The 25575-nt window shown below is 48.5% G+C and overlaps 1 protein-coding gene across 1 annotated transcript in view; it reads left to right on the forward strand.

The window, feature by feature from the left end:
* Positions 1–25575, forward strand: part of LOC135375471 (endothelin-converting enzyme 2-like) — a 180373-nt gene that overhangs the window by 54090 nt on the left and 100708 nt on the right. The window lies entirely within an intron of this gene.

Genomic DNA, 25575 nt, shown 5'->3' on the forward strand with positions numbered 1-25575 from the left:
GAAGGTGTCGTAGGGTCGGTGGCGTACAGGTGGAACGACGAAGTCTTGAAGCCGGTAGACGCCTAGGGAACGACGAGCCGATCACGGCAGTAACAGTAGCGGACAGTAGCAGTAGCGGACAATAGCAGTCTTCCTACGCCGAGCTTGACAGACCGGCTGGCCAAATTCCTCTCTTCCCCTGTCCTTTTTTGGGAGTCGGCTTATGTAGCCATCGGTGACCTTGTTCACGGTCCACTCTCGCTTATGTCCTTCGGGCCTCTGATAAAGCGGCCTTCACTGTTGCTTTCATCCAGAGGTGTAAGAGAGGGAAGCTTCCCCAAAATAGCCCCGGACGTTCTTGTGTTCCCGCGCACTCAAAAAACGGCCAGTTCGAAATATGTCTGACCGTCACACCATCCTAGTTGAAAGCCATTCCGCGTTTTAAAAATTCTGAAACACGCACGTGGGTGAAGATATCCGCTCCTGAGTTTTGATATGCAAATGAGCCGAAACCGAAACCGCGGCAACCTGGAACGCAGGGTGTACAGCCCTCATTGCACGTCAGAGGACCACGTGATTTGGAGCGTTGGAGATGATTGGAGTAGGTGCCGACCTGCGGGTCAGGTAAACCGCTTTCCCGCCCAATAAGCCTCCGTCGTCGAAGGTGGTGCGCTACTCAAGCGCGCTATTACAGTTTCGACTCATTTGCATATCAAAATCAGGGGATGGATATCTTAACACAGGTGCGTGTTTCAGCCCAGTCACCCGCCTAACTGTTCCTGGCCTGCATAGAGGGAAAAGGGATATGACGCCGTGTGTCGCCAAGCAGCTTACCCTGGGCATGATGAATGATAGGAACACGACGTCAACGCCGGTTTACACTGACGGGTGACCTACTCGGAATGGCTCGTCCTCGTCATTTGTAATTTCGTCTCAGTCAGTCCCTTCTGGTCGCCACCTTCCTCACAGAACATCTTCTACGTGTGTCGAGCTCTACGCCATTCTCTTTGCTATGCAAAAAATATCAGCCAGCCCAGCTCAGTCTTGGTCGTCTTTACAGACTCAAGACCCGCGCTCCAGTGTGTGGCCAACTTGGGGATACGTGGGACCCTCAGTCCTGTTGTCTTTGACATCCTGCAAGTTTATAAGAAGGCGGCCGTTGCAGGGCACACTGTCGCATTGCAGTGGATCCCCGGACATGTCGGCGTCAGCGGCAATGAAGAAGCAGACAGAGCCGCCTTGAGCGCCCATCAGCACGCTGCTCTTTCCCCGATAATGATGTCTTCGGACGACCGAAGACACTTCCTTTCGTCACTCGCCGGCCCCAAGATGCAGGCTCAGTGGCAACACGGCATAGCTCACTCCCTTCTCTCGGATGTAGACCCCACGCTTTCTGTCGTACTTCCTCCGCGACGACGTGCCCCTTTACTGCACGCTTCCACCGCATGAGGCTCAACGTTATCTTTACACCTGCCTTTCAACACCGTCTCGGCTGCACCTCGTCTTCCTTCTGCCCCACTTCTGGAGTGCACAGCGACCTCTGCCACGTCATCCTGGCTTGTGGGCCACGACCTACTGTATATACTGACTTACTTAAAAGACTTAAACACAAACACACTTTCGGCATCTGCATAAATGGTATTTGCAAGGCGAGGTTTGAACCCTAAACACCGTAAATAATGTTTGAAATGTTGTTGACCAGGACGACGAGGCATTCATTAGCGCATTATTAGGCTACAGTCGTCACTTTTAATACTTTGTGACGAAGGCTTTTCACAAACAACACGCTGTGGTGCTTGCGTTTTCGTGTTTTTACACCCATGCGATATGCATGACCGCAAACTTTGTTACGACTAGAGTAGATAGCTTGGCAGTGTCGCTGGCATCATTCCTGCAGCTGAACAAGGGATTGGCTGTCACATGAGGAAGCGCAATCCTGGAAGAGAATTAATGACCAGCCCCATTATTCAGAAGCAAGCATTATCACGCTACAATTTTCGAAACTAACAGTGGCATCCTCTGTCTAGGAGATGGCGAGTGCACAGAACAGTAGACATAGTTGTGGTCTTTAGGGCTTCGTACATCATGTCAGTCAGAAAGGCGAGCTTCGCAGGTGCTGTCGCTTCCCATTTAAGGAAGCAGTCCAAAAAGCTGAAGTAGTCCTCGTGGCACCTACGACGAAGTCGTCGGCTGCGAAGTGCCGAGAGCCGAAGGCTGACTTCAGAAACTGTCCAGGGCAAGTACACTCCACCGTGTGAAACCACGCTGTCGACATGCGATTCGTCGTCTGCTCAGGGGCCAGAACAGAGCGGCCCAAACGAGCAGCCACTCGGCAAAACAATTTCCGCGGTGCTGGAGAGGGGCGCGAGTGTTATGGTCGTGTCAGTATGCAGTAAGTCGTGTTGTGGGCAATACCACCACGAGCGTGCACTGATGGAAGTTTCTATGCAACGTATTGAGAGGCGGCCGTTCAACCTCGCAAAGATTCTCGGACCGTGGTCGAACGCTGCCCACCAGATGCAAGGCCTTCTTCTTGTTGCGGAGTACTTGCGCTCCACTGTCCTGGACCGACTTCACAGGGAAACTGGGCCGACATTTGTCTTAAAGTGGGACTGCACAACAAAATCACCACAAAGGTTATGGCATATCCGTAACCTTTGGGATGTTAGGAACATGTGTACCAAATATTTCGTTCCGAAACTACGCAAATCTTATTCTAACGAATTTATTACGAAGCGAGGGCTTCGCCTCTGTGAAGCGAGAGGGCGCTGAAAGCAACACACTGCTGACATCATCCGGCGTCTGGCAAGAGAGAAAGCAGGTTTCGAAGCAGACGACACTGTTGGATGACGTCACGGTATCCTCCTCCGGACGAACCGCCGTAGTATGGAGCTCTGTTTTCTGCTCTTCGCATTTCGGTTTCGGTTTGCTATTGTCATCATTTACGAATTAATTACTCGCGCAAAATGAATGCAAATGTTGTATTTGGTGTGGAGTGGGTGGTTCGTCTTAGGTATGATGCTAACCTTTTTTTTTTTTTTTTCGAATCCTTGCGAAATCCCCCTTTGAAGCGGTTGAGCAAAAACCCGGGGAAAACAGAAAAGCAGCAGAGGCTGTTTGAGCACGTATGGCCTGGGAAAGCAACGAGTACTTCAACCTTGACATTCGCGAGGGCTGCAATGTATTACCTCAGCTTTGCGCGGACGGAACATAATGCAGCTCACGGAGACGTTTGTGCTGTCGCAACATCTCAGTTTTTATTGACATTGATTATGTTCATGGCACCAATTGGACGTCGTCCAGGTATACAACGTGTGAGCTAAAGATGTTTACGCAGCCCGTGCCATAACGGTGATCGCCAGTATTCCTCGTAGTATTGGAAAAGAATATGGGAGGCTAGTTAGTGGGGGAGCTGCGAGTATGCGACGGATTGGGTTGGATTGAAGTTGCAGGAAGTTTGAAGTATACAATGGGGTGCGAACCAAGTACGACTGCCTGGCAAAGTCAAAATGGCAAAACGAGGCCCATCCACACCCCTAGTCACAGATGTGTTAATGGCTTGCTACACTATCTATGCAGCAGGCCACAGGCTAGTTCTCCAGTGGGTTCCAGCCCATTGTGGTGTCGTGGGGAACGAGCAGGCTGACAGCGCCGCAGAAGCAGCACCTTTCGTATCGGAAACGGACCAGTATTGTTCTGCTGAGAGGACACCGCCGTTCAGTTTTGCGACGCCTAGTGACACCCCTGGCTTCCCGCCAATGGACAACCGACATTCTTCCCCCTCTCTGTTGAGCAGAGTTGATCCAACGCTCGCTTTCCGCATGCCACGAAACACCTCTCGTCAATATGCTGCATTAATCCACCGGATGCGCCTCGATGTGGCCTTTACAGCTCAGTGGTGTTACCGCTTGAGACAAGTTGACTCCCCCACCTGTTGCCACTGTGGTGTTCTTGAGGATCTGGAACATATTAATCTTCATTGCCCCCACTGCCAACCTTCCCGAACCACACTCTCCGAGTCTCTTCGCCAGCTGGACTCTCGCCCCATCTCCCTATCGAAATTGCTTGGTCCCTGGCCTAATCCAGCCCAGCAACGCTCTGCGCTCAAAGCTCTTCTGACATTTCTGGACACCATCGGACTTCGATCGTTATTGTGAAGGGGATCGTTATTTTATTCCCCACATTCCCACCAGCAATGGGGTAGAGTATCCCCTGTGGCGATGAACCTCCCCACTCTCCAAAGCCAAAAATAAATAACGAGAGTATAGAGAGGTAGCAAGAAACCTTTGAGACCTTGTCTGTGTTTGTCGTTTTTTTGTCCCCTAGTCTCGGGTTTTTAAGTTACGGACCAAAAATAAAGTTGTTGTTGTTGACCTTTTCTCGTTCGACAGCACCACCAAAAGTTAAGAGCAACCTGGAGCAACAATTTCTTCCCCCGATGTATCTCGGTGTTGGTGCTACTTGCTACGGTCTACCCCCACACCGAGGCAAAATCAAGAGGCGTTGAATAGCAAAACACGAAAAAAGAAAGAGATAATAATAATAATATATAAAATAATAATAAAATAAAATAAAAGTAATAAAAAGATATATTAAAAAGACAGAAAATATATAGAGAGGTGCTCACCGATTTTCGAAGAATTTTTCAGTTTTCTAGCGGCGAAGAGAACAGCACGGATGTCTGTCGAATCAAGTACAATGGGAATTCTTTCCCACATCGTACCTGCTTTTATGTGTGAGACAAATGCCGACGCACCATGAATCGAAGTGTGACCCTCTCCCTTTTGAAAAGCAATTTGCACGAGCCTTTCACGAGTGCAGGGAGACATCGGACAGGTTTAATGCGGGAGCACGGATCGCTAGTGTGGGGAACATGAAATCCATAACTCGGCTTCAAAAGAACTATGGCGCAATAGGCTATAGACGTGGTGACAAGAACGTGCGAGGTAGAGGATACATGGAGCAAGTAGCTCAGTTTGGCAGACTGATCCCATATTCCATGGAGAATCAGCACATTAGTGGGTGCGACTCCAAGGACATAGTGGTATGCGTGTATTCTCAAAGAACACGATCATAATGTGGCATGTGTTTACCGTGTCCTCCCAATCTGCCGAATCCCAACTCGCCGAATGCATTGAAGGCCGGGATACAGCTGTAATTCCTTGACCTCCAAATGTGCTGGTTTGACTGGTCGAATGACTGACATGTCCCTTCCCAATTCGCCGAATTTACCTTACCACCCTGACTTAGTGGCTAAGACCATCGCCTTCCACATGGAAATTGGGAGGTGACCCGATTGCGCTGTCTGGATGTTTTCTCTGGGTTCTCCTCAGATGTTGGCAAGGTTCCCTATGAACGGGGCCCAGGGGACACCATCCTCACAGCAATGCCGGTGAGAGAAATTACGGACCCGGGGATGCAAGAGTACGGACTCCTGCCCTGGGCCCGCCTCACGTCTCCTGGTTGGCAACCGTCGGGCGTTGGGTCGGGCTCCACCCCCCCCCCCCCCGCCTCTCGCCTGTCCGGTCTCCCAGTGTAACTTGTCTTCCACCGCACCAGCAGGCGGAACGCTCGGTGACTAACATGTCGTCAACCAACCAATTCGATTGTTCGCGGGGCGTTCTGTTCTTCCTACGTTCATCTCTCATGGGGCTTTTCATTGCCTTGACAAGCATTACGCTTTCGCTAAAATTCATCCTCATAGCTAGCCACAACGTTACTATGATAGGACCTCTCACGATAGTGACGCAGAGCTTACGGCTTCTAGGTCTTGGAACCGTAATAAAATACTACCTTTAAAATATTTTAATAACAAGCACAAAAAATTTTGCGGACTGAAATGCCTCGAAGAGATAGGTTTCATAGTCTAAATGAACAAATTACTAAACAGCACACATATTGTTAATGAACGAATGTCGAGAAAACATGTGAGCTGGTGGCAAGGATCCAATACGAAAAATCCCCGAGACCAGGGAACACAGACCAGAGAGATCACACACAAGAGAATATGTTTGTAAGTCAAACGTCGCCATGCCAGTACTGGCATGGGGACGTTTGACTTAGAAACATATGCTATGCGTGCAGCCAAAGCGCTCCGGCTATTTTTTTCTCTAACACACAAGAGAAGTTTGATACAGAGATGTCACCCTTTGTTACTCTGGCCATGGATAAACTTATCGTCTTCCTATTAAACTCTTCAGCTGTGGCCTTATCTGCATGTGCTGCTACGTCGCCTAGTCCTTGGTTTTCGTCATAAATATTGCTAATGATATTGTGATTCGTGGGTGTCATCTTTCAACATCATTTCTAGTTCTCCAGCCACTGTTCACTAAGGGATTCAATGATTCTCGCACGTTTCTGTAGGTCATTTTCCGCCATATCCAACTCGCCGGAAAGCTCCTTTATCATTTCCCAGCTTCCCGAAAGGGGTTGACGTTTCCCCTCACAGATAATCCGCTTAACTGCATTCGGCGAACTGCGATTCGGCAGATTGGGCTGTGACCGTGTTTACCGCACGGAACTACAGCAGATCGATAGCGCCCCACACGGTCATGCTCTCACATGCGGTCACATAAAATCGTTGTAGTGCCAGGTATTAACCTTGACTTGCAGAAACCCTATAAGGAACCGGTGGCGTTACGGGACGAGGTTGATAGGCAGGTAGAACAGTTACTGAAGTGGGGCTTTATATTTCCGGTCGCGAGTAAATGTGCCCACCCTGTGGTGTGTGCGGCCAAGAAAGATGGTTCTGTTAGAATGTGTGTTGATTATCGAAGGCTGAATGCGTTTACAGAACCAGATCGGTTTCCGATGAGGGACTTCACCAAGTTGCTTTACAGTGTTGCCCGGGTACGGTACATAACTACCATGAACATGACGCGTGGTTATTGGCAGATTGCAATGGATGAAACCTCACAGAAATTGACAGCGTTTGCCACGCATCGGGGTCTTTATGCTTGGAGGGTCATGCCCTTTGGGCTGCGCAAATCGGCCGCCACCTTCCAAAGGACAATGAATGAGGTGCTCAACGATCACCGTGCATTGATGATGTCGCTGTATTTTCAACGACATGGGAGGAGCACGTGGAATGTCTGAGGGCAGTGTTGGATGCAATCGCGCGAGTGGGGTTGAAGATCAACCCGCGTAAATGTAAGTTTGCTCAGCGGCAGGTGAAGTATCTAGGACATGTCGTAGGCAGCACTCACTTGACCCCACGAGGGTTGTCGCGATTCGCGAATTGAAGTTGCCGCAGACAAAAACCGAGCTTCGACGGGTTTTAGGGCTATTTAACTAATATCGAGAATACATCAGCAATTACGCGGAAAAAGTAGCTATGTTAACGGATCTCACCAAAAAGAAGATACCGAATGTTATTCCATGGAATTCAAGGGCACGTAATGCGTTTGAAAACGTTAAGACTTCGTTAGCGTTGGCCACCGAACTAAACACAATTGATCCTCGGACGAATTACTGCCTTACTTGTGATGCTTCTGAGTGCGCGGTTGCGGCCTGCTTCTCGCAAGTGATGGATGAGAATGAAAAACCCATAGCCCCCATAGATTGCCCCTTCCACAAGCGAGGTGGGCGGTGATCGAACGGGAGGCGTATGCGATTATATGGGCTCTCAGCAAAGTAGATACATGGGTGTATGCGAAGCATATCACGGTCAAAACTGACTACAATCCGCTTGTGTTCCTCGCCCGTTCAGCATCATCGAGTGCCCGTTTAACTCTGTGGGCGTTGGCGCTTCAAAAGTATGAGTTTACTATCACACACATGCGAGGTGAAGCTAATGTAGTTGCGGATACACTGTCCAGGGGAGAGCCACCTGTTCCCCAGGAAGGGTAGAAAAGGGGGATTGCTTTGTACTGGGGCAGCTTGTTAGGTCAAACGGAGTTGGGTTAGTTAAGTGGGTGTATTATTTAGAAGGGGTGTGTGAGCCATGATTGCGCTGGAATGTGCCCAGGGTGAAATTGATAAGCTTTGTGTGTGTGCCTTGTACATGTGATGGACTTGCAGTGCTGGATGTACTACGTGGACTCCTTACTCTGACAAGGGTGTCCTGGACGGTCCCCGTGAACTCGGAACATTTTGCAGTCTGTCTGGCAACCTCGGCGGATATGATACACGATGGTCAAGACAGTTGCGGGAAGGCGGCGACAGGCGACATCAACACGAGAAGTGCGGCCCAAGTCGCAGCGGTGAATGCTCTGAAGAGTGGGGCGTTCGACTGAGGGAACCGGAGCTGACTTAAAGGGGGTGGAGTTGAGGACGCCGAGGAGGACGATGAGCCGAGTGGGGAACTCGCGTGCAGAGCGGAGCCACGTCAATCTGGAGCTCGGAGCTGGTGCGAGCGGATGTTCTATCATTGTAAAACGTTATTGTTATTACAGACTGGGTCCTTGAATCTTGACAAGTCACCTGTGACCATATGCCTGTGGCCGCTTTTTCTTTTTTTTTTTTCTTTCGGGCTTTGCTCTCTTCGCCCTGCCTCCTAGAAGGACACGCTGATGGCAGTCGAGCGGACTTCGACGTGGATATATGAATATCGGAGGTTTCAAGGAGCCCACCCCTTTGGAACGTGAAACTTGTTCAGTAAAAGGACATCAACTTAAAATATATCCTTTGGCAGGAGGTGGCAAGGTGTGTGCAAGGCGAAGGTGACTAAATGAAACGTCAAAATATTATTTGTGGCACATGGCAAATCGGAAAGGTGAGGAGATAACGGTAACAAAAATGCAGCAGCCTGATATTTCTTTAGTGAGCATTGCAAGAAACACTCGTAAGCCAACATTCTCTTCGTATCTCAAAATTTCTTGTAAACACCTGATTTCTAGATGTTATTAGCACCGTACTTTTTCAGGAACGGCTAAACTATCATTTATGTTACTAAACAATGCGTACAGCAGTTTACTACAGTAAGCATTGCCACATCGCGTGCAACAAGCGGTGGTAAACGCAGGCCGACGCTTCACCATGACAACCTCAACGTGGACATTCGCTCCATGCGGTTGCATAGCTTCGATACCGTTCCGTTCACACTGAGTTGGCGCTCCGTTAGCCCGATTCAGTTGGCAAAAGTTGCTCCATGCGGTTGCCGGTAGCGACCGAAAACTTGGGACAGTTGCTGGTGTTAAAAGCCAATCAACGTGAGGAGCATTTCCACGTGACCCCCGAAGGCGTGAACGGATTTCCTTCCCGCCGTACTATACCTGGCATCGGTTCAAATCCGACAGGGATAAATGATAATTTTCTTTTTTTGTTGTTTTACTAACGCCACATAAAGATATCAATAGGTATCAATAGGCATTTTTTCGAGGTATTGGTGATCTTCTGGCGAACTTACATGGCTTAGGTTTCAATAATGACAGTTGAAAAAAGGCACCTGCAGTTGCGTTTGAACCCATACGCTCTGATTCCCGTAAGGTTGTTCGTGGGTGGAGTTACCGAGTTGGTACGTGTAAACGCAGCCTTGCGATAAGAGTAGGACGTGCAGTTCAAAAGGACGTGCTCGATGGATTTTGGAGAGGCACCAGTGGAGTGCAACGCGGATGCAAGAAAGAGGTGTCTGTTGGTGTGGAATTCGAGTTTCCGTCCATGGCATCACCGAGTCCGCGTGGTTCGACATTCATGAGCGGGGTCTTGAGACGACGTTATCTGGTGACTTTAACTGCGACTAACAAAAGCGAGTCAAGGCTGTATTGTTTTTGAATAAAACCTCAAACCCACTTGGGATAGCCGCTGAATCGAGCTAACCGTTAGCAGGATACCAAGCGGAGAGAAGCTGGCGGTCCAGAAATAGGTTTTAGGTTCCCCAGATAGGAATTGTGCGCGTGCGCAGTCGCGCTGTTACTCGCCTTCTGACTGGTGATATAAGCACGTTCAGTTAAAGCCCCCTGTTCACTCGCTGCATGAAATTTGCTACTGTAGGTGCGGGTGCCGCCCTCAGTTGACGTTCGCTCTTGAGATGCAGTTTATTCCTGAAGGGGCGTCCTTCGCCCGCAACGGGATGTCCCCTCCGCACAAGAAGTTGACTCCCAATACGCAATGCAAGTATGGCAGCCTTTCGCACAGCCCCTCAACTTTCCCTTTCCCTCGTGCGCGTAGAACGGTCTTATTGAATCAGTATTAAAAGAGGTATCGCAACAACTACACGTGAGCCGACGCCGAGTGCATGAATCCACCATTAGGTAGTGACCCGGGTTCGAATCTGTGAGGCGTCTGTGTCTGGGTTCTTTTCCTCGGTTTTCCTTCGACGCTTTGAGACAAATGTTGACACATTTTTTTTTGATTGGGTGTTAGCGCCGCGAAGCAACTATGGCTATGAGCGACGTACAGATGTGAACAGACGGAGAGAGGATAGCAGGAAGGAGTGGGGGACAGGGGGGTTAGTATGCGTCCTGGGCCGACTTCAGGGGGAACTGTGCCGACATTCGTCTGGAAAGTCTTCGGAAAACCCAGGGAAACCTCAGACAGCACAGCCGGCGGTAGGATTCGAACCCACCACCTCCCAGTCTTCAGCACGACCTTGGTTACCACCAACGAGCGGACGCGTTAGCCCACTCGGCCATGCCGCTGGTAATGTTGACACAGTTCCCTGTGAAAAGGCGCACGTACCGTACGCTGCTCGCCTAAGCGTGACCGTCTACGGCAAGCGGTTCTATCATCACCACCACCCGTAGCATCCCAGATTCGTGTCTTGCCAGCACCACCTACTGGGCACCTTCACGACCTCAGAACGTAGTGTTGTGACGCGTCTGCATATGCCTGCTTTCTCAGTGGACAGACGCTTTTTTACCCGTGCTTACTCCAACCTTTTCTTTCTCTCATGCACAGAGACCTACTGTCGTAGCGTATTTCCGCTGGAGCTGCTATCTTTCTCATCACCGAGGGAGCTGTTGCATGTCTTCGGCAGTCAAGCGAACGGTCACCAGCTCGCGTTAGTAACTAAATAAGCCTCTCTTCGGAGTATCACACAGAGTTCAAAGAGCGAGAATGCGCTATCTTGTTTCCGCGCCACTCTAGCCATGCGCCTTTAGCGCACGATACCATCTATCGTATGCGGGTGAAATGTTCATTTCTCTTGCAAACACGTGGAGGTATAAAAAGAGAGGAGGGGACATGACAGCTGGAAGCTGAGGCCAATTTTCTCTCGCCGTCGTCCGTGTTGTCAAGACAATCCGTCGAAGATTTCGGTTTCTTTATATCACTGGCGGCAGACCGTGAAAAGGGGTATGCTATATCATTAGAACGAACTCCAAGCGGACTCGCGAGGGCAAATTTACAGCACTTCCACATGTCGCCATGACGCTTGTTGGCGAAGCAAGCCCATTGTTCCGGTTTACACTGTCCTGATCAGATGGCGCGGCTATGCCAGACATCCATGCAAATTCGGCAAAACTCGTTTTACATCGGAGTGCTTGCGGGATGGAGCCGTGCCCCCTCCTCTCTTTTTATACGCTGTGCAAGTGCGTCTCTACCACAGGGGTGACACAAACCCGCCATTGTTGTAACTACCCTCAAGCGGGTGCTTTTGGCAAAACTGCCATCTTGTCCTGGTCGCACGTCATAGAAAACGTCATTTTGAGGTCATGTGACTTTTTGTGAGGTCGTTTTGCCGCTTACCGACATATTCCCGTCGTCATACCGAGAAGAGATGAACGTATTTTGCCAGCGTAAACTATGCGGTGCTTCTTCCGCAACGTGGTAGCCTATTCCTCCTTAGTTTAAGTACACTGCATCGGCTCAGTGAGTTTTAACACGCGGTCGTCATCACATCTTTGGAAGTCGTGAACAATACAAGGCCTTATGTGCAAAACTACGCGTTTTACTGCGAGGTTATGGGATAAAAATAATTACCGTGATCGGAAAACATCCAAAACGTCGCGCAGAAACAACAACCGCATTGTTTACAAACGGTTTGGCCGCCGATCACGGGTGCCGCCATCTTTAATGTCACGTGTGCCTTGACGCTTGCTGTGACGTACGACCAGGACCTGTCCAGGATGCATTGCGTTCGCCCAGCACGCTTTCGTCTACGGAGCAATACACTGGATGTCACCCCTGTGGTCTCTACGCATAAGAGGAGGTAGTGAGAAGAAAGAGGGAGGGCGCCGCCGTAGCCAATGGGGCTTTCAGAGGGGAGTAAAAGGAGATATGGCGCAGAACGCTCGGTTACTTGCAGAGCGTATACCTTCATGTGCAAACAGGTCATCAAGGTCGAAGGCCTTGAGCTCACCTTGACACACTCTGGTGCTCTGGTGAACAATACATGGATTATCGCAAAACAATCATGCACGGTTCTTTATCCCACAGCGAGCATTATGTTAGTCGACTTTGATCCTCAACTGGGGATGGTACCGGTGTGGTGCGGGAACAAAATGGCGCTCCTGCTCTCCCTTCTACCTCAGTGTCGATACTCTCAAGCGAAGCTTATTTAGTTACTCTAGCTCGCGTGGCTTTGCGGTTAGCGTGCTTGTTATGTCATGTCAGGACTGGGAGGTACTCGGGTACGAATCCCGGTTCCGGCTGTGCTGTCTGGTTTATTTCCTGAGTTTTCCTCAGACGCTTTCAGACATATGTCGGCCCAGTTCCTTTAGAAGTCGGCGCAGGACGCATATTCCCCAGGGCGTCCGTCGTGACGTTGCCCACATCTGTGAGGCCGACAACGGCGGGACCGTTCACCGCCAGCAGCCCATGCGAACGCTCGCTTCACGAAAGGAAGAAACTGCATATCACAGACAAAGCGTGACCGCGTAAAAACAACACGGAAAAGATGAAGTGATCGGCGCGTAGAATTTCAACATACCCAAAAGTCACTGTCTTGTTTTTGGACTCCGATGCTGCGCGTCACTTAGCGTTGCCCTGCGAGGACTGTCAGGACACATTCGCTCAAAGCGTAGTGTTTGTGGTGTCACGGGGTATGAGTTCATATGTACGGGACGTGCGTGCATCTTATCCTGTTAATGCGAGAAACTCCTCCCTGAAACACGATACCAAAAGGGTATATCGATATCAGTCAGCAAGCGTCGCATATGTTCGGGGCTCCTTCCAGGAACGGTGGCTGCGTGCCATCACCTTTTGTCCATTGTATTACATTCGATAACATTTTCGATAACATTGTTATATGCGTCGATATTTTAGAAATGTGAGGACTAGAACCTAATCGATATGTATCACTCCACAACCCCGGCAGGCACAAACTACGCATGGCACGCGTATTTATTCCCGGAAGCTCTGTCGGCATGTCTCGGCTTACAGCCGTACGCTGAACAATACCTTGGCTCTTGTAATGTTCCTCAGTGGTGTCTATCTCCGAGTTTATCATGCCTGCCATGAACTCGGGCTGCATAACGTAGCCCCTAAAGTGGGGTGGGGAGATTTCTTTGTTTTTTCTTCGCTGCTCACGCGCCGTTGTGCCACTGTACTTCACCGGTCACTTGAGTGGAGTAGCACACGTCACGATGTCCTTTCGCGCGTCCTCGAGCTGGCTCTGCAAATCACCCACGCGCATCTTTCTTTCGCAGGAACTCATTTTATTCTTTGGGGAATAGTCTGCTTCGGACAATGAAAAAAAAAATAAAAAAATTGGGGGGTCACCTCAGTGCTCCTGTACTCGCGTGGAGAAGACACAGTTCGGAACCAGTTGCACTGACGCGACACGACCGGCTCCTAAAAAGAATGAGGACGTGCAGAGTGCAGGCCTTGTCGTCTGCTATACAGCGCGGTTTCTTGTGTGCGGTAGCATGGCGGTGTTGTGTTTTCTTCCGTTTGTTCGCGCTTTGTTTGCACAAAAAATTCGTAATCGGTTATTGGGAGATTCTCGTTCCTCCCTAATACGTCCTCTTTTAATAGTGCACACGATGGAATAATGTCCGTATAATTGTTGCCGGGGATGGGATGGAACGTTCTGCTTTGGACAGCCAGATGATAAAGTACTATAGTAATCTCATATCCGCAATGGGCATGCCGATGTGTACCTATGTTGTTCATCCGTATCACATCATTCTTGCTTTTCTAGGCGATAACAGATTTGCTACACAGATCAAGATGGAGGGGTACGGAAGAGCCAGGCGACGAGCATATGTAATTAGGGTAAAGTAGGGGGGAAATGTTTATTGAAAAAAAAAGGGGGAAAGGTTACTCAGGCGTAGGCCAATTTGCTATATTCCTTTAAGAAAAAGAAAAGAAAAGAAAGAAACACACACACACACACACAAAGGGGCCTTAGAGGCTGGTCAAGAGGCAAGGTGGAGGAAGACGGGACACGGGGCAAGACGCGCCATTTTTTGTTCGACGTCGGCTGTCGCAGAGACGCGTTGCTCCATGCGCTTGAAACTTTACTCATAGGTGGCTCTGCATGGCGTCTTCATTGCAAGAGAGAACTGTCTGGAGCAAAAAAAATCGGTTACTTCTGCCTGGAACGTAAAGACCCGGCGCAAAAAGGCGCAGTTTCTTTTTTGTATTCCTTTTTCTTATCACCTGTGCAGCAGCGTTTCGCAGGCTTATTCTGGCATTGTAAGTTCACACCCTATTTCTTTATTCATTCGTCTAGATATATGCAAAATATATGGGCTCTTTTGGTTATCCGGTGTTGAACAGAAAAATTAATGCATCCGATTATATGCACGAGGCAAGACGCGACAATTTAATGTAATTTAAATGTATACGTCGAAAAGGGAAAAAAAAAAAAGAACACTGTCAAGGAGCCCGCGAAGAGGGAATCACACACGTAACATGAAAAACGGTTAGGAGCGACTAAGATTTATTGGAACAAGAACTTTCTTGCGAAAGTTCTTGTTCAAATAAATCTTAGTCGCTCCTAACGGTTTTTCATGTTACGTGTGTAATTTAAATGTAATGTAATTTAGATACGGATAAGTCAACGATTAGTTGGCTTTATGCTTGTTCCTAAGAGATTTCTCTTTTGCATATTGCCTAGGATTTTTCAGCATTTTATTATTGTTATTTTTTTTTGTTTCCTAGGATATCCCCAGCAAAGCAGAAGCGCGCGTAAGAGCGTGCGACCCGCGACACATTAGACCGGCGGTGCCTTCCTTGCAAAAGACGATGGAGCAAAATAGCCGGGTTCTGTGTGGTTTCATTGCATGTCATGTGGGCGGTGGGCACAAGGGGGCACACCGGCTTTACTTTGTCTGCTTGGATTGCAAAAACTAATTTGTATAGATCATTACGACGGCGTGTCTCTCTCGGCGTGCCTTTTCGATGTCTCGTCTTGCCCCGAGCGAGCGAGTAAGTGAAAAAGAAATAAAAAAAGACGGAGAAAATTGGCACCACCGTCATGGAAGCCGGCTACTCCATAACACGTAAACAACTCAGAAAACATTGACTAGACAATCTTAATTTTTTTAATTTCTTGTTCTGTGTTTATTTTGGACCGGCTACGTCCGTCTTGCATTTACAGGTCAGAAGCTCTAGACCCCTGAGAATGTGCCTAGGGCTAGTTTTTGTTTAAAACACGAAAAATAAACATTACGTGTTTAATTGCACATTTCTCTCTCATCTTGCCGCAGCACCTTCCCCTATAGTTTACTTATGCGTTCACTGCGCGAACAAGCAACGTGACAGGTATTTAAAAAGGAGAACTATAAGAAATAGTTATTTTACAACAAGTATTTTAAAAGAAAAAGGAAATAAATTCAATTCAGTTCAATTCAATATTCAATCCTAGCTGCTCTCCAGTGAATCATATTCAGCGTGCGCAAAAACAAAGCCACATGGGTAGTATAAATGATCAAAACCAGTTTTGGATTGGGCATAAGTAGGGGATTTGTTCGGCGTAGTTCGGCCCGGTACCATCCCATATTTTCTCAAGACCACATTCGAAGCCACACTGAAACTTCGATGCGTCGTTCTCCCCAGGAACCGCTAGGCGACGACGTCAGTTCACCGTACTCTGCGTCGCGTCGCCACACGCTTTGCGGTCGATGGCATTCTTCGGACTTCCACCAGTGGCACTTTACCGAGCATCACGCTCCCATACCGGTCGCGGTCCGACTGCAAGACCCCATCCGCACCGCCACGCCCGTCCCAAAAACGCTGCCCGCCTTGCCTTACCACATGGCTTTGATATAAAATACTGTCCAGCTACGGCCAAGAGCAGGGTTGCGGAATGGGATCATCCATTCCATTCCAATGCCATTCCGAGGAATGGAGATTTGTGATAATTCCATTCCTTTCAATTCCTCGGAACGAAAAGGTACGGCCAATTCCCACTCCTGGAATGACTTGGCTGTCCCATTCCATTCCTTTAATTCCATCAATAAAAGAAAAGGGACCGGTAACCGTGCTGGGTAGCCCAGCAGTGCTAAAGAGGAGATTAACATTAACCATCGCGGAAAAAAGCAAGAAGACAAGGTTATTTCGCCCTTGACCGTGTGGCACCCAGGCCAGTCCATTCCAATTCCATTACGCCTGCGAAAAAAAATGTCTAATTCCATTCCATTCCTAGGACAGTTTCGCGCCATTCCATTCCAACTCCATTCCGGGCTCTGATAAATGTGGAATGATTCCGGAATCATTCCAACCCCGGGGTGGCAGCTCCGCAAACCTGGTCAAGAGTCACCGGGACCAATGTTATATCGGGGACCCGCACGGAGATCACTGAGTTCTGCTCCATGTGCAAGTTCTACTGAGTGCAGGGCGCCCATAAACTAACGTAGCGCAGAGAGAGAGAGAACCATCCTAGGCCTAACTATGATCTATTTTGACAATATTGGATTATTTGACGTGGTTTCTTATATGACTTATTTCAGCAGACTCATTTCGACGGGTGGAATTTTAATGTTTTAATTTCAAGGTTTCATTTCAGCATACACCCCTCTTGTGCAGATTAGAGACAGTGGGATCATGTTTCTGTCCTTCTGTGTTTGGTTTAGAAGGAGATTGCCCCATGGATGCAATAGAATACTTGCAGTAAATTTACGCAGTAGCCGATTATTCCCTTTAATGGCGATAGAGAAATGTGTGTGTGTGTGTGAATGTAGGTGGGAGTGCGCGTTGCCAGTGGAATGAGCAATAGACGATTTCAGGAAATCCCAGTGCTTCTTGCGCACGCGATACGTCCTAGGAGATTACTGTCATGAAGAAGGGAGAACAGACGACGTTCCGTTTTCGCTTCCCTGAACCTCGTGGACAATGGCCAGAGAGAAATCGAAACTATTTGTAGACCTTCTCCTCCTTTATTAGCAAGTTCCGATAGTTCAAAGCTTCGCTAGGGTCTTTGGGATTTTCTGAAGTCATCTGTCAGCTGTCGAGTGAGGAATTGTCCGCGCCCCAGCCGAAATAGACGAACAGTCAACTTGTGATAATAAGGCGCCAGTTGAAACCGAAAGTAGACAAATAGACGATTTCAGAAATTGCACGGACGGCCCACCAGAGTGCGCCGTGTTGCGAAAGCCCCGCTGCACCTTGGGATTTAGTTTTCATAAGTCAGAGAGAAGAAGAAGAGCGCAAACGGTTTCGGTTTTCTCTCTCCTGCACATCCCACACCTTCGAGCAACAGGCAGACGAGCACGAATGTAAACCATTTCCCACGACGCATTGCACGATGCGCGTGACTTGGGCGACGGAGGGCCCCCGTGCGGAGCACAAGGGCAATATCTGAAATCGCCTATTTGGCTGCTTTTAGCCAAATCTGGCAACCCTGGCGGTTGGGCGAAACGCTTCCACTAATGTGCGATGCAATGTCACACGAATTAAAAGAACAGTAGCTTCAACTAGAAACGGCAATACGAAGCTGTCACGGCACATCTACCTCAGAGGTGTTATGTCTAGGAGTTGTTTATAGGAGACCATTTCCACAGAAGTGGTCTCAAGGGGTAATATGGTCAAAGTCGACATATAAAATTAATTGCAAGACGTACCCATACGCACCAAAAACTCCACACGCGAAGGCGTGGATGCACGTCATCAGTACCACGCTGTTACGTACGAAATCGCCACGGGTGTCGCTGTCGATCAAGCGACCGCAGCGTCCTCCAACTAGTGCACGGTACCTATACTCTGACAGTCGAGACCGTACAAAATTTCTCTTACGATAAAAGGAAGATGCATGAGAAGTTCCGTCCTCTAGGAACTAGGTTTCGCATGAAGACGACAACGTTGAATTATCTTTCAGGATATTTTCCCATTGATGGTGCATGCGAGAATATTTATGGGAAACTGCAACTTCTGTAGGAAAAGCTAAAGGAAGCGGATGTCTGTCTACGGAATTCCGAGATAATACGATTCCGAACAACACAACGGAATTCAAGTATCTCTATTTGGAGCTCACCTCGGCTAAATCGCGTTGAATAATACAACATGGCGAAGACGAATAACGAAACGGAGAGGATGGAGAAAAACGATAGGAAATGAGGGATATCCTTCTTATCTCACAGGCTTGTCAATCAGATATGCATGGTGTGATAGGAAAAGCTGTTCCATATTTATTTCTGTCTTCTGTTCAATTTGTGCTCCTGAGTCTGTTTCTCTCCGGAATAGGGTGAGCCTGGATATACGATTGCGTGACTCACGCCAGCCGTTAAGAGCAAAAACAAGACTTTGAGACGTCGTTCATTGCCAGCTGCCATATGTTCCTTGCCTCTCCATGAATAAGAGGAACGTCGAAACGAACATATCGACGGATTTCCATCTCAGCATTCAGCTTTTTTTTTTTTTTCTTCTTTCTCGCTGTAGCGTGAACTGAATTACCGTGCATACACCGTGTAGTACGTATTTTAAATAGTATAATTAGAAACTTATCTTGAGTACTTTTCTTTTGGTATTTATTCTTAACCCCGAATTCAAATTCGTAGATGTGACTCGACTTGAAACCGCATCTTGACTTGTGCAAGTCTGCGCCAAAGCCATTCTTCGCTCGAGACGGTTTGCGTGACTCATGACCCTTCCGCTGGCTTACTTCGTCAATACGCAACACGCCAACTTTAACTGCGTCTGGGAGTGAGATTTTCGCTCAAGTTTGCATTTAAAATTTTAGATGCAGTATGAAAACGCGACATTTCTTAGCGTCAGCGCTTATAATATGTGCAACGCCTGTCATCTGGCACCAAGGCTGACGCATCCGCTCATGTAAAGCCAAGCCAAGGCAAGATTCTATGTGTCATGTGACTTCCCGAAGCTGCCGTACTGGAGCGTTATCCAAGTCGGGTTCAAGGCAGTCCGAGCGCTGACTCGACATTTTCACCACACGTGTCAAGTCGAGCGTAAGAACCCTTCAAACCGAGCAGGGTTTCTGAAATGCATTGGCGCTCTTCCATGCCATCTGCAAGTCAAAGGGGGTTAGTACCTTATTTATCCATCAGAAGTATTTTGTAGTCTATCTCGTGAACGGTTTTGGTTACTTTTCTACTCAGTACTACTTATTTTGTCACTTGTCGGCGTGCTGCCGCCAACTTTTATCTCCTTCTTTTCGCTGCATTTGCCCCCCCCCCCCCCCTCCCGCTTGTTCCAGGGAAATCCGCTCCTTTCTTCAGTTTCCTTTCGTCACTGTGTTCTTTTATGGGAGCCTTCCGTTACTGTGGTCTTTCCACGTATCTGACGAGGTCTTGTTATCTGTTCCCTGATACAGCGCGTCCTGACCTCGAAGGTGACTTCAGTTCCTGGCTGTTTCCTTGTAGAGGGGTGTCAAAAATAGCTTTCAGGTCACTCACCTCTATGCACTTGGAATCTGGTATTGCGCGGTGGTGACTTGCTGCATGGGTCAGGGACCAGTGCTAACCTTCTTGTCCATTTTGTCTCTGAGGGATATAAGGAGACCACTCAGATATGGTTGCTACCAGGGCGGTATTATACTGGCACGGCCGGTTATTTGCCCGCTCTGCCGGTTGCCGGTAGGAACGTGATACCGGCAGCCTTTTGCCGGTATTTGTGGCTCAAGGCCTTTCATAAGGGCTTATACGGGGTTTTTCCTTCAACATTCCACTACAGCTTGAATAGATCTGGAGCACAGACTCAACTCCGCAGTCACCGGTCGTTTGCTTAGTTACCCATTGTAACTATTATTCATTGTTGTTGTTATTATCATTGTTATTCATTAAGTCTTGTGTTCAGAGGGGACAAGAGCAGTGGTTGTGCAAAGCTGTTAGTCGTTGTGTCGAGCCAGCTAGAACTTAGGCCGTATACAACCACCAAGATCCCTGGCAGCAAAGAAGGGTTTGTCTGCGTCGATGCGTTTTTCAAAGTAAGTGGAAGTCCAATCCGGTTGCTCCAATACGATCCAGTGTAGCGTTCACGCCTGTTTATAGTAACTTTTAGCATCAATGATCCAGCCACACACAGGAACACATGTTTCCTCGTATTATCTTGAGCGAGCACGCGCGCTCTTTTTCTCTCTCTCTCTGTGCTCGTCCACCTCTCACCCACTTCCCTTTCCCCTATTCCACCTCCTCTCCTCAGCCGGTATTTTTCACTACGAAAGATGACAACCCTATACTCAGTAGGATTACCGTACAGTTTTTTCTTCGTCCGTCTGTGGCGTTTGACCACAGCATGGAGAACACGTAGTGGACGCCTTTACGTGCTTGGCCATATGCGAGACCGTTTTTTTGAATGTCCTTCCGAGACCGAGAAGAACATTTTGTGGAATGCAAGCTGCGCTTGCTCAAGTAGGTTCTATCGGTTCGGAAAATTGCGCACTAAAAACTCGAGGAAGCACATTAATGCTCGTTGAAGGTTGAAGCTTGCATTTTGTCACTAAGTGACGTGACCTAAGTTATGTATCTGCTATGACTGCTTCCATGATCTGCTGTCTTGCTACTGCTGTCCTGTGCGAAACGTCACATGTATCGAACTGCATTGTGATGCGAATAGCGGCTCCTCATCTAGTTGTAGTGACGCATACGATTTCTTTCCAGGCAGCGCATCCAAGTAAAGCTCATGGATAGGCTCTGGTAGATGCGGTGCCGAGTCTTCCAAGTGAAATAAGAAACGTGAGGGTCACAGTTTTCCAGAAGGCTATGCCCCATCCACAAAGCCCGATTTGAAGATTACATTGCTCACAGGGCTCTATCCTAACAGCTATAAGCGTACAGACAGGCAGTTTGTCAAGCATGCACAAACCTACTACGTTCCTTTGTTCAGGATTTTGCATACCTGTCTCCCGGCGGCTTTGCTCCATCGTAATTTATCAGCGTTTACTTATCAGCACACGGGATTCTGTAATCAACGACGCCAGTGTGTCTCCAAGCCGTTCACATTATCAGAGTTGACACCTCAGAAGAGGAATCCCATAAATCCTCAGCTCATCGGGCAGCCGCTAGAGTGGTAGGCAGTTTGTCAAAAAAATGCACATGCATAACCCACTATGTTTCTTTGGTCAGGTGAGACCGAAATGCTCTTTTTCTTCGTTTAGGGGCGGCAACCGTTGCATTGTCATGGTGCCCATATACTACATGTCTTTTGCTCTCTAACTGCTATGGTAGAATGTTGATGCTGTACATTGCTAGAGATGTTGAGCAAAACCCTGGGCGTACAATGATGCGATGCTGAAACAAATTTTGGATAATCAAAACCCTGACGCCGAAGTGACCGCGGAGGTCAAAATGGACCAGAAAAAATTTGAAAAAAAAAAAATACTATCGAAGATCTTAGCACTAGGATGGAATCCCCTGAAACGAGGCCGAAGATGCCGTAGTGGGCAAATACCGTGCAAAAATCCAGCAGGATTCATAATCTTGCGAAGAGGCCCCTAATTGTTTATGGCATCGAGGAATCGCAAAATGAAATGAAATCGGTGTCTGCATTCGTGATAAGGCTCTAAATGATGTCTTCAGTGACACTTGGGGTGTGCAGAAAAAAAGAAAATGATATTGAGCGAATTCACAGATTAGGTCGCAAAGTATCAAATAGAACTCTTACTGATATCATGGGGATTTTTAACTTTTCTGATAAGGCGGAAATTCTCAAATGCTGTTGGGTGCTGAAAAGCACAAGCATTTCGATCAGCAAAGATATTTCGCTTGGTGTTCGTAAGATTCGTAAAAACTTCTGGAACAGCACACTAGACTAGCGGAAAACAGGGCTTAAACCCAAACTGATACGCGACAAGTCGCTCCCAAATGGACTGTTGTATGTTTGGAGTGTTGAAACTTGGAGTAGAGGACGGCTCTGAAAACAGCTCAGCAACTTAATGGAGGTACGTATAGTCACAAGGTCAAGGTCAGGGTGTACCGAGCCATCTTCTGGTCACGCTGTTGCTACCCCATGATGTCAACAGGTAGATAGGATTTACCGTGATCAGTGTTTGTCAACGCTCATAGTATTGTAAATAAAACCGAGCCTCTGGAAAGTGTCATTCTGAAACACGACCCCGACGTAGTTGCTGTTACTGAGACGTGGCTAAAGGGCAAAACACATGTACGACAAAATACACGACCCGTCGTGCGACGAGTCGGACAGTTTCGTGTCACGAGTTGTCGCGTGCTGCATCAGCAGACACATGGGCGGCGACATCCTTACGGCATGTCGCTCTGAATCGCCGTGTTGCTGGTGCAGCTAGAACAGCGCGGCCAGAGATACACTCGCTTACACTTTATTTAACATAACGAAATGTGCTCACGGTAAACGAGAACAATTCATTCCTTATTTCACGTGTCTTTCAAGGCGCAACACGACGAAATCAGCCACTGTTTGCATTCAGAACACACTGTCCGCCATTTTTTCTCGGATCCATCGCATCTACCGGAGAGGCAGCATCATTGGCTGCTTGGCTCATGACGTCACTACATCCGCACGACAACCCGCCGACGGGAGCGGAGATATCTGAGCAGTTTTGTCGCGCTGCGACTTGTCGCAGAGCGCTGCTGCGGCGACCTATTTCTCCAAAATCAGTCCCACGATGCTTTGCGCTGCGACGCGTCGCACGACGGGTCGCACATTTCGTCGTACATGTGCCTCGGCCTTAAGGCTTGATATTGAAAACTCTGAAAGTATATATATATATATATATATACGCTACAAAATTTAGGTTCGAACGACCAGGATGTTATACGATGATATATACGCATGTATGGTGTTAAGGCAAGACAGGGTGTCAGATATACGCGTGTGGGCGAAGGGTTTTCAAAATATGTAGCATCCACGTATACCTCTGACATACATTCACAGAGTTCTGCAAACACCAGCGTCAGAGCTAATGTCATATGAGCACGTTATGTGATCACCACACCAAACAAAGAAGTGTTATCTTGAGCGCTTGCAAATGTCCATGTGAACGTTAACTTGTGCATTACAATTTTTTTATGATTGCTTGTGTCTCAAAGTTCCGACAAAAAGTATCTAAGTCCTAGAAACATAACGGAGCTATTGTTCAACGCTAACGTGTAAATACTACGGGACTATCAGAGCGAAACTCATCTATTGCTTGCAGACTACATTCCAAAACACATACTGTATCAGTCTTCCCAGCAACTAATCCCTTGCCTTATTAGATTCTAAAATGCCTCCTTTGTTTGCTCGACTCCCGACGTGTGTAAACAAACTCCGACGATGGAAACTTTTTGTCTACTTGTCTGAGCTGAACTACTGCACAGTATGAGATGACCAGCAGCCAAAATTAATTCTGTTTTCATAAAACATGTAAATTTGGGGGTATTAAAAACTGAAACAGATGAACATAATTCGGTCGACACCACATTCCCTACGCTTGCATTGCTCGGCAGACCTCCATACGTCCGCCATCTTGGAAGCTTGGGGCGCCACCTGTAGCTCATTGGAATCGCGAATAGACGCCCTGCCCCCCGTTTGCCTCCTCGCAATGCCGGACGTCTTCCCTTCTGAGCACATGAACGTTATCCAAAACTGTACACTGACATGTTATTGGAGCTACATTCAGAGCGGGTTTTCTGGCCGAAAAAGTCTTCACAACGGCATGCTATACAACTAAATGCTTTGCTCACCGACAACGCACGCGCAACCTTTCTTAGGTGTTGGCGTCCGCTCTTATGCTTCGTTCACACTGTTGCATTTTCATCCGTTATGCGGCGCGGCACGGTTGTCATGACAACGAAGCACGGCAAACCGAAAAGAGGGAGGCTTGTGCAGTGACGTCACGTTTAGTCATGTGACTCGGGAAAACATATTGCCGCACCGGAGTTACAGTAGGAGGGCATGTCGTGAGTTGTTGCGGTATGCGTGATATTGGAAAAACAAATGCTGTTCATTCGGCCCGCAGTAGGACGCATGTGACGCATCCACATGTTTTCCCGAGTCACGTGGCTCAAAGGCGTGTGACGTCAAGTGCACGAGCCTCAACCAGCCAAACTCCACGCGGTAACGGTTATCTCCGGCTACGTAGCTGCCCCATGAGCGAAGGCGCACCGCGCAAGCGCATCACTGGCATCACTGCTCTGCTGTCGCCGTTGCTTTTCCATCATGGCTGACTCCGTTAAAAGCACGTTGGCTAAACAAGAAGCTCTAATTGATCCGTATGCCGCAGATAAGCATGAATACAACTCAGTTTCGCCGACCACTGTTGCTTGTTCATAGCTGTCGCATAGCTGTCGCATAGCTGTATGCAGGCTTTACTCCGGTTTTTACGGATGGCTCGTCCACAAAATCCAGCTCTGCATGCGCCTATATTATTCCGTCCGAAGACATAACTGGTATCTTCCGTCTCTCGCATCTGACTTCGTCAACATGTGCTGAGCTACATGCTTTGCTCTTTGCCATGCGCAAGATCCTGCAGTGTTCAGCTCGGCCATGGGTCTTCTACACAGACTCGAAAGCTGCTATCCAATGCCTCGCAACAATGGGCATTCGAGGTCCTCTCGTGTCCATTGTTGCTGACGTGCTTGAAACTTACAAGGAGCTGCTAGACCTAGGCCACTGCGTAGTATTACAGTGGGTACCTGGTCATGTCGGCGTACCCGGCAATGAAGAGGCCGACCGGGCGGCCCTGCGGGGTCATCATATAGCTTCAGCCCACTCTATCATCTTGCCCAAAGGTGATCGTCAGGCCCTCGTCCGTGCTCTCTCTGCAGACAAGACAAGATCACAGTGGCTGCATGACATTACACCCTACTCTCTGCTCCACGCAGTGGATCCTTCTCTTTCACTGTCGCTTCCTCATCGCCTTCCGCGACACTACGCATCCCTGCTTCACCGCATGCGGCTGAATGTTGCATTTACACCAGTTATGAGGCAGCGTCTTGGCCGTGCGCCCTCGGACCTTTGTGCAGCATGCAGTGTGCGTGCAGACCTGCACCACCTACTTATGGACTGCCCGGACTACCAGCGGGAGCGTGCGATATTGCAGCACGAACTGCATGCAATCGATCATCGCCCCTTTACCATAGGCAAGGTGCTGGGCCCATGGTCCAGTCCAGCTCATACACGCCAAGGTCTGCGTCACCTCTGGGACTTCTTGTCATCAACAGGCCTCTCCACCCTGCTTTGATTACCGGACCTTTATCATATCCATCATCATCTCTCATCACGTACAAGTGGCACTGGGGCAGCGCCCAGCCTGCTGGCCGGCATCAGCCCCACCTCATCATCGTATCTCTATTTGTGTGTGTGTGTGTGTCATAGCTGTCTGTAGTATGAAGGCGTGGTGCAGTGGAGGCGTGTTTGGTC

The sequence above is a fragment of the Ornithodoros turicata genome, unplaced genomic scaffold (assembly GCF_037126465.1).
Source record: "Ornithodoros turicata isolate Travis unplaced genomic scaffold, ASM3712646v1 ctg00000864.1, whole genome shotgun sequence".
NCBI lineage: Eukaryota > Metazoa > Arthropoda > Arachnida > Ixodida > Argasidae > Ornithodoros > Ornithodoros turicata.